Genomic DNA, 12,498 nt, shown 5'->3' on the forward strand with positions numbered 1-12,498 from the left:
TTGAATTTTTTTTACAATTAATTCTAAAATTAAATTTATAATTAATAAAAATGGCTATTTTGTTACTACCATGAAATGCTTGTCATTTTAATAAAAATCTTGCAATTGATTTAGAAATTAAAATTTCATAATTTAGTTAATTAATTTGATTGTTAAAATGAATATCGCAATTAAAAATTCACTAACAAAGAAAATGAAATGAATAACACTGAATAATTATCGATAATTGTCAACAAACATAATTTAACCAAATACAAATGACAAGTCCAACATAAATAGAAGAGTATTGTAACAACATAAAAACCAAATTTCAGCAACATGTAGAAGGCTAGCTGTTTTGAGACTAATGAACCATGATCAGTCTGTTTCCAGCAACACAACAAAGCCAACAACACTGATCAGACCAAAAAAAAAAAAAATTCATTCTAGCAGTTTTAGTGAAGCATACAGCAAATACCAATCTAAGAAGAAGCTAAAATCGTGCAAAGATGCACCAATACTCAGGACATGTTTTTGCATCAAAGAAAAAAGATGGCCAACTCCAGCAATACCCACCATCTTCATCAAATTCCAACATAGCAAGTGTGACAAGCTAGGTAACTGCACAAGTAAATATAACATCATCAAAACATGGTGGGGAAAATGATCTTAAAACATCTCTCTTGCAATTACCACAGACTTTTTTGAAAGCTCACTGATGTGATGCGATGGAGCTTCTTTTATGATATGCACAACTTTTGGTTTGGCTTTAAGCACAATCAAAATCCAAAGATATCAGTGAAGCAAGCAAACATGCAGCTGGCCGCTCTAATTGCATGCACGTGTGCTACACTAACTATTGAATCCAAGTAATACATAGTAGAGGTTGTCATATCAATTATAAGAATTCCATAAGGTCTAAACAAAAGTGTAAGTATATAAGGCTGCATGAAAAAGAATTGAGTGAGATTTTGGTGTTTTGAAAATAAGACTTGAGTACCTAAAGTGATTTTGAGGCAATGTATGATATAATTAATTCTAAGTGTAAGCAAATGATAAAAGTAAATTAGTAAATTCATCAAAGAAATGAAGTTCACGCCTTTCCTCATGGAAAGCTTTTCAAGCAATCTTAACTCCTACGTGCTTGAATGGAGAATGAAACACTGCAAATCAGATGAAAGATTTGACTGCTAACTATAAGCAAAGGCGCAGACTAAACTAAATTTCTTTAGTAATGAAAGTATTTATGTGTATGTTGACTACTTAAGTATAAGACTAGAATAGCAACAAATTTTAAGATGCTGATATGCAAATCAAAAGTAATATAGGGAAATCAAAGTAATTCTAAAACAGAGCAAAAAGGTTACTATCATTGTGAAAGGTGACTTTTTCATATGTTTACAATGATCTGATAAAAGTATATCATATTATTGAATAAAAAATTTGATGGATGAAAATATGCAAATATACTACAATGAAACATCTGAAAATTGCATCAAACAATTCCTCACAACCCTTAATTTTTGCAGCTTTATATGATACCTAAAGTGTCTATTTGTATGCAAGAATGACAAACTATCAATGCAGTTAACACTTATTTTGGACAATCAACAAGTCTGGAAGCTACAACTACAATTATCTAGTTGTAGGATCATTATTAAAATGCTACAAAACAGAAGTAGAGAAAGTACGATTAACCATATCATCTGTAGAGCAGCCCTTAGTCCATTGTATAAGATCTCATGATGCTATTGATGTTTGCTAATAGAAAGTGAAAAGGTAAAACCCAACTCTCTGTCCACCAAGTGAAAAATAAAATCATCACATTGAGTAGCAGGAAATATGATTAAAATGCAAAACCATTCTTGGCATAAGGCTCTGGAGCATAGATTGATAAGTAAATCATAGGAATTGAAAAGAAAAGTTGCAAAAAGCATATCTAATAGATAGAGTTTTAATAATATATCCAGGCTGGTCAGAAAGGTAAAATAAATTCCTGCACATCCTACAGCTAGCTTCAAAAACTCATTAAAATTTCAATATTGAAGCTATTCATACGATACCAATTGCAAATGAAAGATTAATAATATATAAAATGGATTGGAACGGCATTTTGCAAAAAACCACAGCCAATAGACGCAGTCTTTATATCCAAGTTGGTTAGAAAGGTGAACTAATATGGATTGGAAAGAAATTTTGCAAAAAACCACAGCCAAATTCAAAAAATTATAAGTAATTGAGTAAGCAAAACTAAGCTAAGCAAATAAGGCCTTTGCAACAAAAATTGTACAGTAACTAAATGCATACAAAAACAGAGCATCAAAGTCAAGCTAACCTCAGAAGTAGCATTATTATCTACTAAAGTCTTTGCTCCAACAAATGTCCATGAAGCAAACATGTTACTTGTCCTCAAAGAATCAAGTATTAAAAGACCCAAATCGACTGTGTTGGCTGCGATAACATCAATGGAAGCATAGGTGCAAAGCCCTCGGCCAACAAAGAAGATCGACCGTGCAAGAACTAAGAAGAAAATAATTGGATCCCCAATTTGAAAACTGGACAAAATGTTAAGGTCATTAGCCGCACAAGAACAAAACCGAAATCATTCTAAAGGTTCAGATTTCGTTCATTTCAACAAACTAGTACATTTGTGCACATAACTTTTAAGGAAAAATTCCATTTTTCCAACACAATGAACAAATTTTAGATAAACCTTCAGTGCTTAGAACTACACCTTTAGTGTTGAAATTGACAAAAAAATTTAATTAAATTGAAATGCAAGAGAAAATAAGGAGAATAATTACCTGTGTTAATAAAAAAATTGAGCTTAATCAATGGTGGGTTTTCAGTTAGGGTTTTGAAATGCAACGGTGGCAGCACACGTTCAGTGGGTTCCTCATGTGGATCTCGATGATGGCCAAATCGATGGCGGGTGACAAGGCAAATCGATGCTGAGACATGAGACAAAATCAACGCTGTTACTAATGTAAGGGTTTGAGGCGATAGGTTGTTACGAGAGTGAAACCGTGTGAGGGTGAGAGATGTTTGAGTTTTGGATGAACACTTGGGAAAAAAAAACCGATATAAAGTGTTTTGTGTTTATTCATTGTTATTTGCTTTTTCTCTAAACGCTACCGTTTCTTTTTTTTTCATTTTTGATTTATCTTTTTTGACAAAATCATTTTAAAATTTTAAGTCAAATCACTATCATAGACTAGTCATTAATTTATGATAATCTAAATATTTATCACAAATCAGTCTTATTATTATGATAGAACAAATTTTTATCACAATTTTATCGTATTTTATTGACATAAAATTTTTTTATCACAAGTCTGTCATATTTCTGTAAAATAAGAGACTTAGGCTAAGAACCGTCACACATGTACCTGTCATCGTAGGTCATTTTTCTTATAGTGTTATTGCTTAATATGTCTACTCATTTTTTAAGAGACTGTGAAAAGATATATTTGACAATTCAATTTAGACTATTTAGTCCACATTTATCGAGTACATCATGTGGTAAACTTTCTTTTGTCAATCTTCTAGCGTTAGCATCCCATTTTATTCATTCCAATATCTCGATATTAAAAAAAAGAATAATAAATAAATATACATTTCATTCCAATATCGATATGCATTTCTTTTAAAATTTTGGTCAAATCTTTTGCTCCAAGCAAGAGAGAGGATGATGTGCTTTCTTCAGCTTGTTCGCCAAGAAAGTTGCTTCCATCAATTGTCTTATTGACTAAGCACAAAATTCTTTCTTTTAAATTTTAAAAATGACCCTTTTATTTGATTTGGTTTGGGTAATTTCTAGTTTCCTCCCCTGAGATTTGTAGTATCTCCACTTTCCTCCTCTACCGTTAATATGTTGTTAATTGGACTGTTTGTTAATTTGATTAGATGACCATAATACCCTTATAGCATTAAAATCAAAGCTAAGGAAGATCTATTGGATAGTAACTCATATAAAAACTGGAGCCAAAGTGTATAAACAATATTAAATGACCATAATATCCTTAAAAAATATCAATTTGTTTTTGCTGATTCACAAATCAAAATCTGAAAAAAAAAAGTTTCAAATGTTTGGCTATTTATACGGCCTCAAACAAGGTGAACATTCACAATTGTCTTGTTGCTCATCTTCATTACAGTCAAAACCTGAAACAATCTCATCCATAATCAAATAAGCAAATCTTATTCATCATCCATCTCAAGCTCCACAGATAATCATCAACTACTTTTGTGTCAAAACAACACAATCAAGTCAATGAACCAAATCAACACAAATCCTATATAACTAGCTCAATTAACCATGAATAATATACAAATCAAAGGAATCAATCTTAGCAAAACTAAACGAAAAACAAAAACATTAAAAATATTAGTTCATTCGAGCAGCAATAACAATTTAGACAGTTAATTCAGGCTATAATTTAAACAACCAACACAAATCAACATAGGCCCTATATACATAACAGCAAATATTAAAAGTTTGCTATGGTTAACACCTTAAAAGGCAACATATGTCTCGTCAAAGATGTGAGTTTCATAGGGATCAGAATTCTCTCCTGATCTGATCATGTCTTGAGCAAATAACTCAATCATTGATTGGTTGTTAATAAATAAAAAAGTAAAAGAACTTAAATTTTATCCATACACTACCACTAAAAGATACATGGCAAAAGATCATTAAAAGCTCAGTAATGATCAGATTAGGAGAGGATCCTGTTCTGTTTTATAGTATCTCACAATATACAAAATACATGAAAAATCTCAAACCAATACCTATGATTGAATAACAAAAGATAATACAAAATCTTTATCATTTTAATGTTGATAGTAAGAAGGTGATGCATCGTTTGATACAAAAAAAAAAAAAAATTGTATGTATGGGATTAGATTGGCCTTTACTGTAATTGCTCAGTAAACACACCTGCTGTCTTCATAGTTGATGCTGGATCCATGCATCTATAATGATTAAAGTTGAGTTTACTACCTTGCATCAAATATTCAGTCAACTAATTGTTCATTATAAGTAAAATGTCTAAAGGGAAGTAAATTTTGTCAGTAAGCTGCTGCTTGGCAGCAAAGAAAATGATATAAAATTTATTTGCATCTGATTTTAATTGAAAGACTAGAATAAGACACAAATCTTGTTTTTTTAATGTAAGTCTTAATCTCCCACTAATTCCGTACTAACTTAACAAATGCCGAGCAGCACATGAAGCAATATATAACTAACTAAATGCTAAGCTCTATCTAGTGAATAAACACACTAATCTCGGGTTGGGCATATTTTCTTTTCGCCAACAATTTCTGTCATGCAATTTTTAATTCAACATTAACAAACCGTTAACATCTTTCTCAGTAATAGAATAAGCAAACCAACACAAAAAAGATAGAAACTGAATTGGATACTGTATAAATAACCCTACAATTAAATGACCAAGATCTATTTTCTCTACTTTGAATGAATGCATGCATGCCAAATACTTTTTAACAGTTCAATTATTGACTGAAAGAACCTGAAAATGCACAAAGTATATATCTTCTTATCCATAGTTTCTAACATGCATTATGATAATTTCGGTTAAACAAAAATGAAAAACCCCAAAATCATCTTTAAAATCCACCATAGTCAGTAACCATCACCAACCTTTTCAAAACCATATTCGATTTTGAGTACAATAAAAAAACCCAGCAATATGAACAATATGTAATGAGAAATTTGACGCATTTCAAGTAAAACCATCTTTACAAACCACCATAATCAGTAACCATTGCCAATCTTTTCAAAACCATCCTCAATTTCAAGTAAAATAAAGAACCCAGCAACAAAAGCAACATGCAATGACAGATTTTTGGGACAATCAATTGTGGCTCAGTTCTAAAGGGATGGTTCGCCGATCGCCAGTGATAATGCTCGCAAGAACTGTCTAAGCTCGAGTTCGTGAATTATCCACCGCCGATATGGATTTCATCTCGTTCTCGTCATCTTCTCTCGACTAGTAACAAATTTATTCACAGCATCGATCAGAACCTAAGATGATGTTGCTCTTCCTGTTATGCATAGTTTGGTTTGGTTAGAGAGAACCACGACTTTATTTCTGGTATATTTTTTAGCACAATTTCCAAGTGAAAATTTTGAAATAAAATTTGTACTATTCTCGTCCCATTAAATATGCTGTCACATCTCATTATTCTAATTAATCTCAAATGTAAATAAATAAATTTTAATATTTTTTAAATGATTATCATAAGTTAATATATCAAAAATCTTAAATAAATACAGAGTAAAATAATCAAATAATACTTTTATTTTGATTACATGCATGTTCGATTATAATTTTATGCTAACATTTTTTAATTACCTGTTTGCTTCCATTATAAATTAATATTAAGCTTCCGTTTCAAAAATTATAGATTTAAACGGTAACCATCTTATATTTTGACCATAAAAATATATAAAAAATTAATTTTACTTGTGGCTTTTGGCTGACACTTCACTTTCTCGTTATATTACTTTTATTATATAATTTTAGCCTCTAGATTTCAACTTTGAATGTTACTTAAAGTAAAATTATAAAATGATTAAAAATTTAAAATAGTTTAAAAAAATATTATTAATGAGATATATATGATGAAATAAAATTTTATAATTGGTTCTCTTCACATCCCACAAATAAGGGCATAATTTATTTTTGTCCTTATCCCGTCCCACTTTAATTTAGGATATAAAAATATGTTTCAATCCCGTCCCATTTGGGACGGGATTCCATCTCAATAGAAAAAATTACCATCCCTACTTAGCAGTAAGCACTAAGCTGAAACACACTTCAATGTTAAGTTACATACTCCAGCCAAACATGAAAGTTCAATTCTCCTTCATGTCAGTCAAATTTAAATTAGTATAGATCCATCTTGTGTTATTAATCATGTCAAAAATATTAAACCTTATTCTGATTCATTCGTTTATATGTCATATGCACAATTTTTTCAAATAAATTTCACATATGTAACCAACCCAAATTCTAAAAAGTTTTAGTCACAAAATAATTATTAAACCAATGGACATAATTAATTGAATTGTTATTAAATAGTTAATCGAGATATAAAGGAGTTCAAATGAATTATTAGGTGAGTTTAATAATTATGCCAACAAGAACATGCTAATTTGTATTATGTTTGTTTCGAGTTGACTAGTGGTGCTACAAATTGTAACATCTAATCTTGAGTTTAGAACTTATTTGATGGCATTAGAATCCTCCTATTATTTTTTCTCTCTATTTCTCTCGTTATTTTTTTAATCTAATTAAAATAGTTGGCTTACCCATAAATAAATAAACAAAATTAATTTACTTTTTAATATCAAAATTTTAAAACTCAATTTTAATCACTCATTTAACGAGAAGAGATTAAGAGGGGAAAAAGAAAAAAAAAGTGAGAATCCTTATCCTATTTCATAATAATGGAAATATTATACTCTTTTTTTTATTGAACTGAGGCTCTAAAAAGAGCTAAAGAAGAATAGAACGGGGGTAAAAAACCTTGTAAAAGTCATGAAGCAAAAGAGACTGAACACCCAAAGGGGGGGTAGAGTACACAAGAAAGCCAAGAGGAAGAGAAAAAGTGAGGTTCGCCATATAATCTGCAGTGAAATTGGCTTTTCTGTAGATAAGGGAGATGGAAACATGCCAATCCAATTTGAGATAATCTTTAATAGCCTGGACCAATGGAGCATAGTCATTAGTCATCACCGATGGTCTAGCCACTAATTGTGTAACGCACAGGCTATCCGTTTTAACTTTCAATCTATGGATACCTGAGTTCCAAGCAAGCTGAAGCCCCTGATACAAGCCCCAAAGTTCCGCAACCGTAATAGAGAAATAGCCAATCATCATCCCAAAGTCAGTTATCTAACGCCCTAAATGATCCCGAATTAGATCGCCTACAGTAGAAATCCCATCTGACTTGTGGGCACCATTCGTATTCAAAGTACACCATGGCCACTCAGAAGGTTGCCAAGAAATCCACTTGTTAGCCCTAATATTCCTTGTGACCAAAGGGCTGTTATGAAGCTTATGCGTCTCTTCAGTTCTTGAATGGACATCCACTAACAAAGCGGCAGAGTCCATCATCGTTTGGTTAAATAGAAACTGATTCCTCTAATACCAAATCCTTCATAAAGCAAAACCAAAGAAAAACATCCCAAATTGAAACATCTCCCATCCTACTATCATCAACCAAATTCGAGCACAGCCAATGATGAAACCGAGCGTTAACAATGCCTTGTTGTTTACTTATAGGGATGATGTTGAGCCAAAACTGCTTAACCAAAGGACAATCACGTAGAGCATGAATGACATCTTCACACATAGCCCCACAACGGTCACAACAAGTCTAGATGGGTAAATGTCGTCTAGCCAGCTCAGCCTTAGTCTTCAACCCGGCCTGAAAAGCCTGCCACAAGAAAACTCGCATGCTCTGAGGGCCTTTCCACGTCCAGATCAACCTCCAAATTTGATCTTCAGCAGTTGAGTTATAATCAGAGAGAGCCAAATAAGCAGAGCTTGTAGTAAACTCCCCATGTTTCGAATGAGCCCAAAAAATGGTATCCATGCCCTTCACATGAGAAGGGGGATGGAGAGCCGCTATTTGAAGGATAATATTGTTAAGAAGATACTGCTCAAAACGGGACCAACACCAACTCCCATTCACATCAACGAAGTCAGCCATCTTGCATTCCAAAATTTCCACGGGAATAGTATCAGTTGCGTAGGCTATTAAGAGAACATTATCAGTGACCCAAAGATCCCACAAAAAACGAACAGATAGACCATCGCCCAAACACCAACGCCTGCTTGCAAGAACATGCCCAAGAGACTTCCACAAGTGAGAGCCATAACGGGTAGGAAGCTCATGAGGCAAATTGAGAGGATCAATTATGTATTTGGTATTGAGGACCTTGACCTATAAACTATTTGGAGAAGAAATTATACCTCATGCGAGCTTCATGTGTAAAGCTCGATTCATCATTGTCAAAGACTTAAAGCCAAGGCCGCCAATAGCTTTAGGTTTACACACATTATGCCAATTAACTATGCTAAGCTTCTACTGAGAAGATGTACCTCTCCAAATAAACCTCCTGCAAGCCCTATCAATTCTCCCACGAACACCATGAAGGGAAACAATTTGCATAATATAAACTGGAATTGCCTGGAGGACAGACTGAGCTAGAGTGATACGACCAGCCAAAGATAAGTGTGAAGCATTCCAGCCCGACAGCCGCTTCTCCACCTTGTCGATGATCTCCTGAAACATGTTGGTAGAGACTCGAGAATGATGCAGAGGAACCTCGAGGTATTTACCAAGATTGGATGTAACTGAGAAGCCAAGAAGATTTAAAATTGAGGAAATATCTCTAGCACCCATATTCTTGGAAAAATACAGTAAAGTTTTGTTTGTATTCACTTTAGCATTAGAATAAAAATAAAAATCTGCTAACACTGCTGAAATAACTATAGCTTGCTCAACAGTAGCCTCTGCAAGCAAAAGAAGGTCATCAGCGAAAAAAAGATGGGATAAAGGAGTACCATTACGAGATAGCATGATCAGACGCCACTTCCCAACATTAACGGCATTGTGAATCCCATGACTAAGGCGTTCGATGCAGAGAACAAAGAGGTAAGGAGATAAAGGCCAGCCTTGACGAATTCCACTTGAAGGAAAAAATTCATCAGCAACTTCCCCATTCCATAATACCCTCATAGTAACCGAAGTAATGCATGCCATAATAACTTGGATAAGATCAGGAGGAATCTGAGCTTTTCACAAAGTATCACTAATGAATTCCCAACTGAGACGATCATAAGTCTTCTCTAAATCAACCTTAATAGCCATGAAACCTGTAGTGCCCGTCTTCTTGCACATAGAGTGCACAACTTCTTGAGCAATTACAATATTTTCTGTGATGTGGTGGCCAGGGACGAAACTGGTTTGGTGGGGGCCAACCAGATGAGGTAAAATAGAATGAAGCCGGTTTGAAATCATCTTGGTGATAGTCTTGTAAGCTACATTACAAAGGGAGATAGGACGATACATCTTCAAAGAGGAAGGGTTGTCTGTCTTGGGAATAAGAGCAAGCAGCGTAGAGTTGAGCCCCTTAGAGAGAATTTTATTATAAAAAATATATTTCACCAATCGACAAAGAGATGAGCCAACATTATTCCATTGCGTCTGATAAAAGATGGCATGGAGGCCATCTGGTCTCAGGGCTTTCAAATGGTGCATTCTGAAAATGGTCTTTCGAACCTCCTCGTTTTCCACGCCCGTAATTAAGGATTGGATGAAGTCGTCCTCAATTAGAGGAAAACAATTAGGATGAGGGTACTGCCGAAAGTCAGAAGACTCATAGGAGTACAAGGTTGAATAAAACTGAATAGCATGGGCTTTTATCTCATCTTTATCATAGACCCAGACCCCTGCGTTATTTTAGATAACAACTATATTATTTCGTCTCCTTCTAGAAAGGGTTTTGTGATGATAATAAAAAGTATTACGGTCCCCGAGAAGAAGCCAATCTCGACGAGCCTTCTGATGCCAGATAATTTCTTATTGAGTAAGCATCTCTTCAAGGTCAGCTTTTAATTGTTTCTCCAGATCCAAAAGCCCCCGAGAATAATAACTCTCCAAAGCCCTCTGAATCCCTCAAAATCGTGCCAATAAACGTTTTTTCCGCAAAAAAAAATTCCTAAAACACTATTTGTTCCATTCTATAACCTTGAGACGAAATTGATTAGCTGCATCTAAATAATGGAGATTTCGATTCCAGGATTCAGCCACAAAATCCTTAAACCCCTCATTAGTGAGCCAAGCTGCTTGAAACCGAAAAAAACGAGAGTTCAAAACCCTTGAAGAAAAACCATTACTTCTCATAAAGAGAGGCCTATGATCAGAGCTCAATTTTGGAAGATGAAGCACAGTGGAGTCAGAAAAGATACGAGCCCATTCACTATTGCAAATGACATGGTCAAGGCGATTGAAAAGCCTTCCACGAGACCAAGTAAAACGAGGCCTGTGGAATTGAAGATCATGCATGCAATGAAGATGGAATTAAGAGTAGAAAAAATTGCAAGCTCCCATGCCTATAGGGGAACCTCATTTCTTTTCCGAATCATACAGAATAGTGTTAAAGTCTCCACCCAAAATCCAAGGACCATACACTGTTTGAGCTAATTTATCTAGCTCACCCTAAAGATGTTTTCTAATATTCGGGTGAGGGCTAGCATAAATGGTTGTCAACCAAGAGAGAAAGCTATGATTATTAGAAATTTGAAGATGAACATATTGAGAGTGACTAGCAACAACCTCGACCTGAAGAAAATCTTTCCAGAGTACCCAAATACCACCAGAAAATCTCTCTACTTCTACCCGATAAGATTTGTCAAAACCATTTCCCTTAATAAAATTGTCAGCCTTGTAACCACTAATACGAGTCTCTATCAACACAACTAGCGAAGGCTTATAATTCTGAACCAACGTAAAAAAAGAACGTCGAAAAGATGGTGACGCTGCACCTTGAGTATTCCAGAACATGGTTGTAATAAACATAAGGAAAATGGCCAAAAAAAGTAAGGGAAGCTACTGATAGGACTCTAATGTCTCAGCCTCAACCTCCATTCTATATTCAGCAACAATCAAGAGACTATTAGCAGACGAAAGTTCTCCAGTCATGCTTGCTACAAGAGAGTCCTCAAGCTCAACATTGGTCTCCATAATGCTAGAGTCTCGAGGAGAGGCCTTATCAGGTAGTTCACCATCGAGGGAAGGATCACAAATAATTTGTGATGGGGGATGAACATTGGCTTGTGGGGTTAAGATAGCTTTAGTAAATGAAACGGCATTGTGGTGAAAAGGGTTAAGGGTTATGGGAACGGGAATTGGCCCTAAATGGTTGGGAGTAGATTGTTGGTAGGCAGACATGCCATGCATGGAAGTGGAAGCGGCATTAAATGTAGTATAAGATACAGACGTTGAGGAAAGTTTAGGGATAACATGCATGCCATGCATGGCTGAGGGTTGGTTATGTGGGTGGGAATAATTGTTAAGAATTTGGGTATTATGATCAATATTCTCAGTCATAGATTGAGTGGATAAAATAGGAGCAGTAGCTTTACGGGTAGGGTATTTCCTAGATTGTTGAATGGCAGGTTTCTTTTTCATGCTTCGAGATTTTGGGGATATGTTTTGGATGCTTTTTAGGATAGGCACTATAGGTTCCGGTTGAGAAGCAAAATATGTATCATGATTTTGAGAGATTGTTTCCTAATTAACCAAATCTTTCAAAACACCAAAACAGGACTGCATAATTCTCGGTATATGCCGATCCTTTTCTTGATTTTTAGGATTATCCTTTTCAGTGACTTTACGAGGGCGCGGCTTACGGGCCACCACCATCCACGACCCAAACTTAGGCTCCTCTTCGGCCACCACAATGTCCTATTTCTCAACCTC

General features: G+C 34.6%; 1 long non-coding RNA gene across 1 annotated transcript; it reads right to left on the reverse strand.

The window, feature by feature from the left end:
- Positions 1–202: 202 nt before the first annotated feature.
- Positions 203–3,047, reverse strand: LOC107176811 (uncharacterized). The gene is made up of 3 exons (XR_008052466.1): positions 2,784–3,047; positions 2,315–2,534; positions 203–600 (listed from the first exon to the last, which is right to left on the reverse strand). It is a non-coding gene; the product is annotated as an uncharacterized LOC107176811 (long non-coding RNA).
- Between the last annotated feature and the right edge of the window lie 9,451 nt (positions 3,048–12,498).

This window comes from Citrus sinensis, chromosome 2 (genome assembly GCF_022201045.2).
Source record: "Citrus sinensis cultivar Valencia sweet orange chromosome 2, DVS_A1.0, whole genome shotgun sequence".
In the NCBI taxonomy this organism is placed as follows: Eukaryota; Viridiplantae; Streptophyta; class Magnoliopsida; order Sapindales; family Rutaceae; genus Citrus; species Citrus sinensis.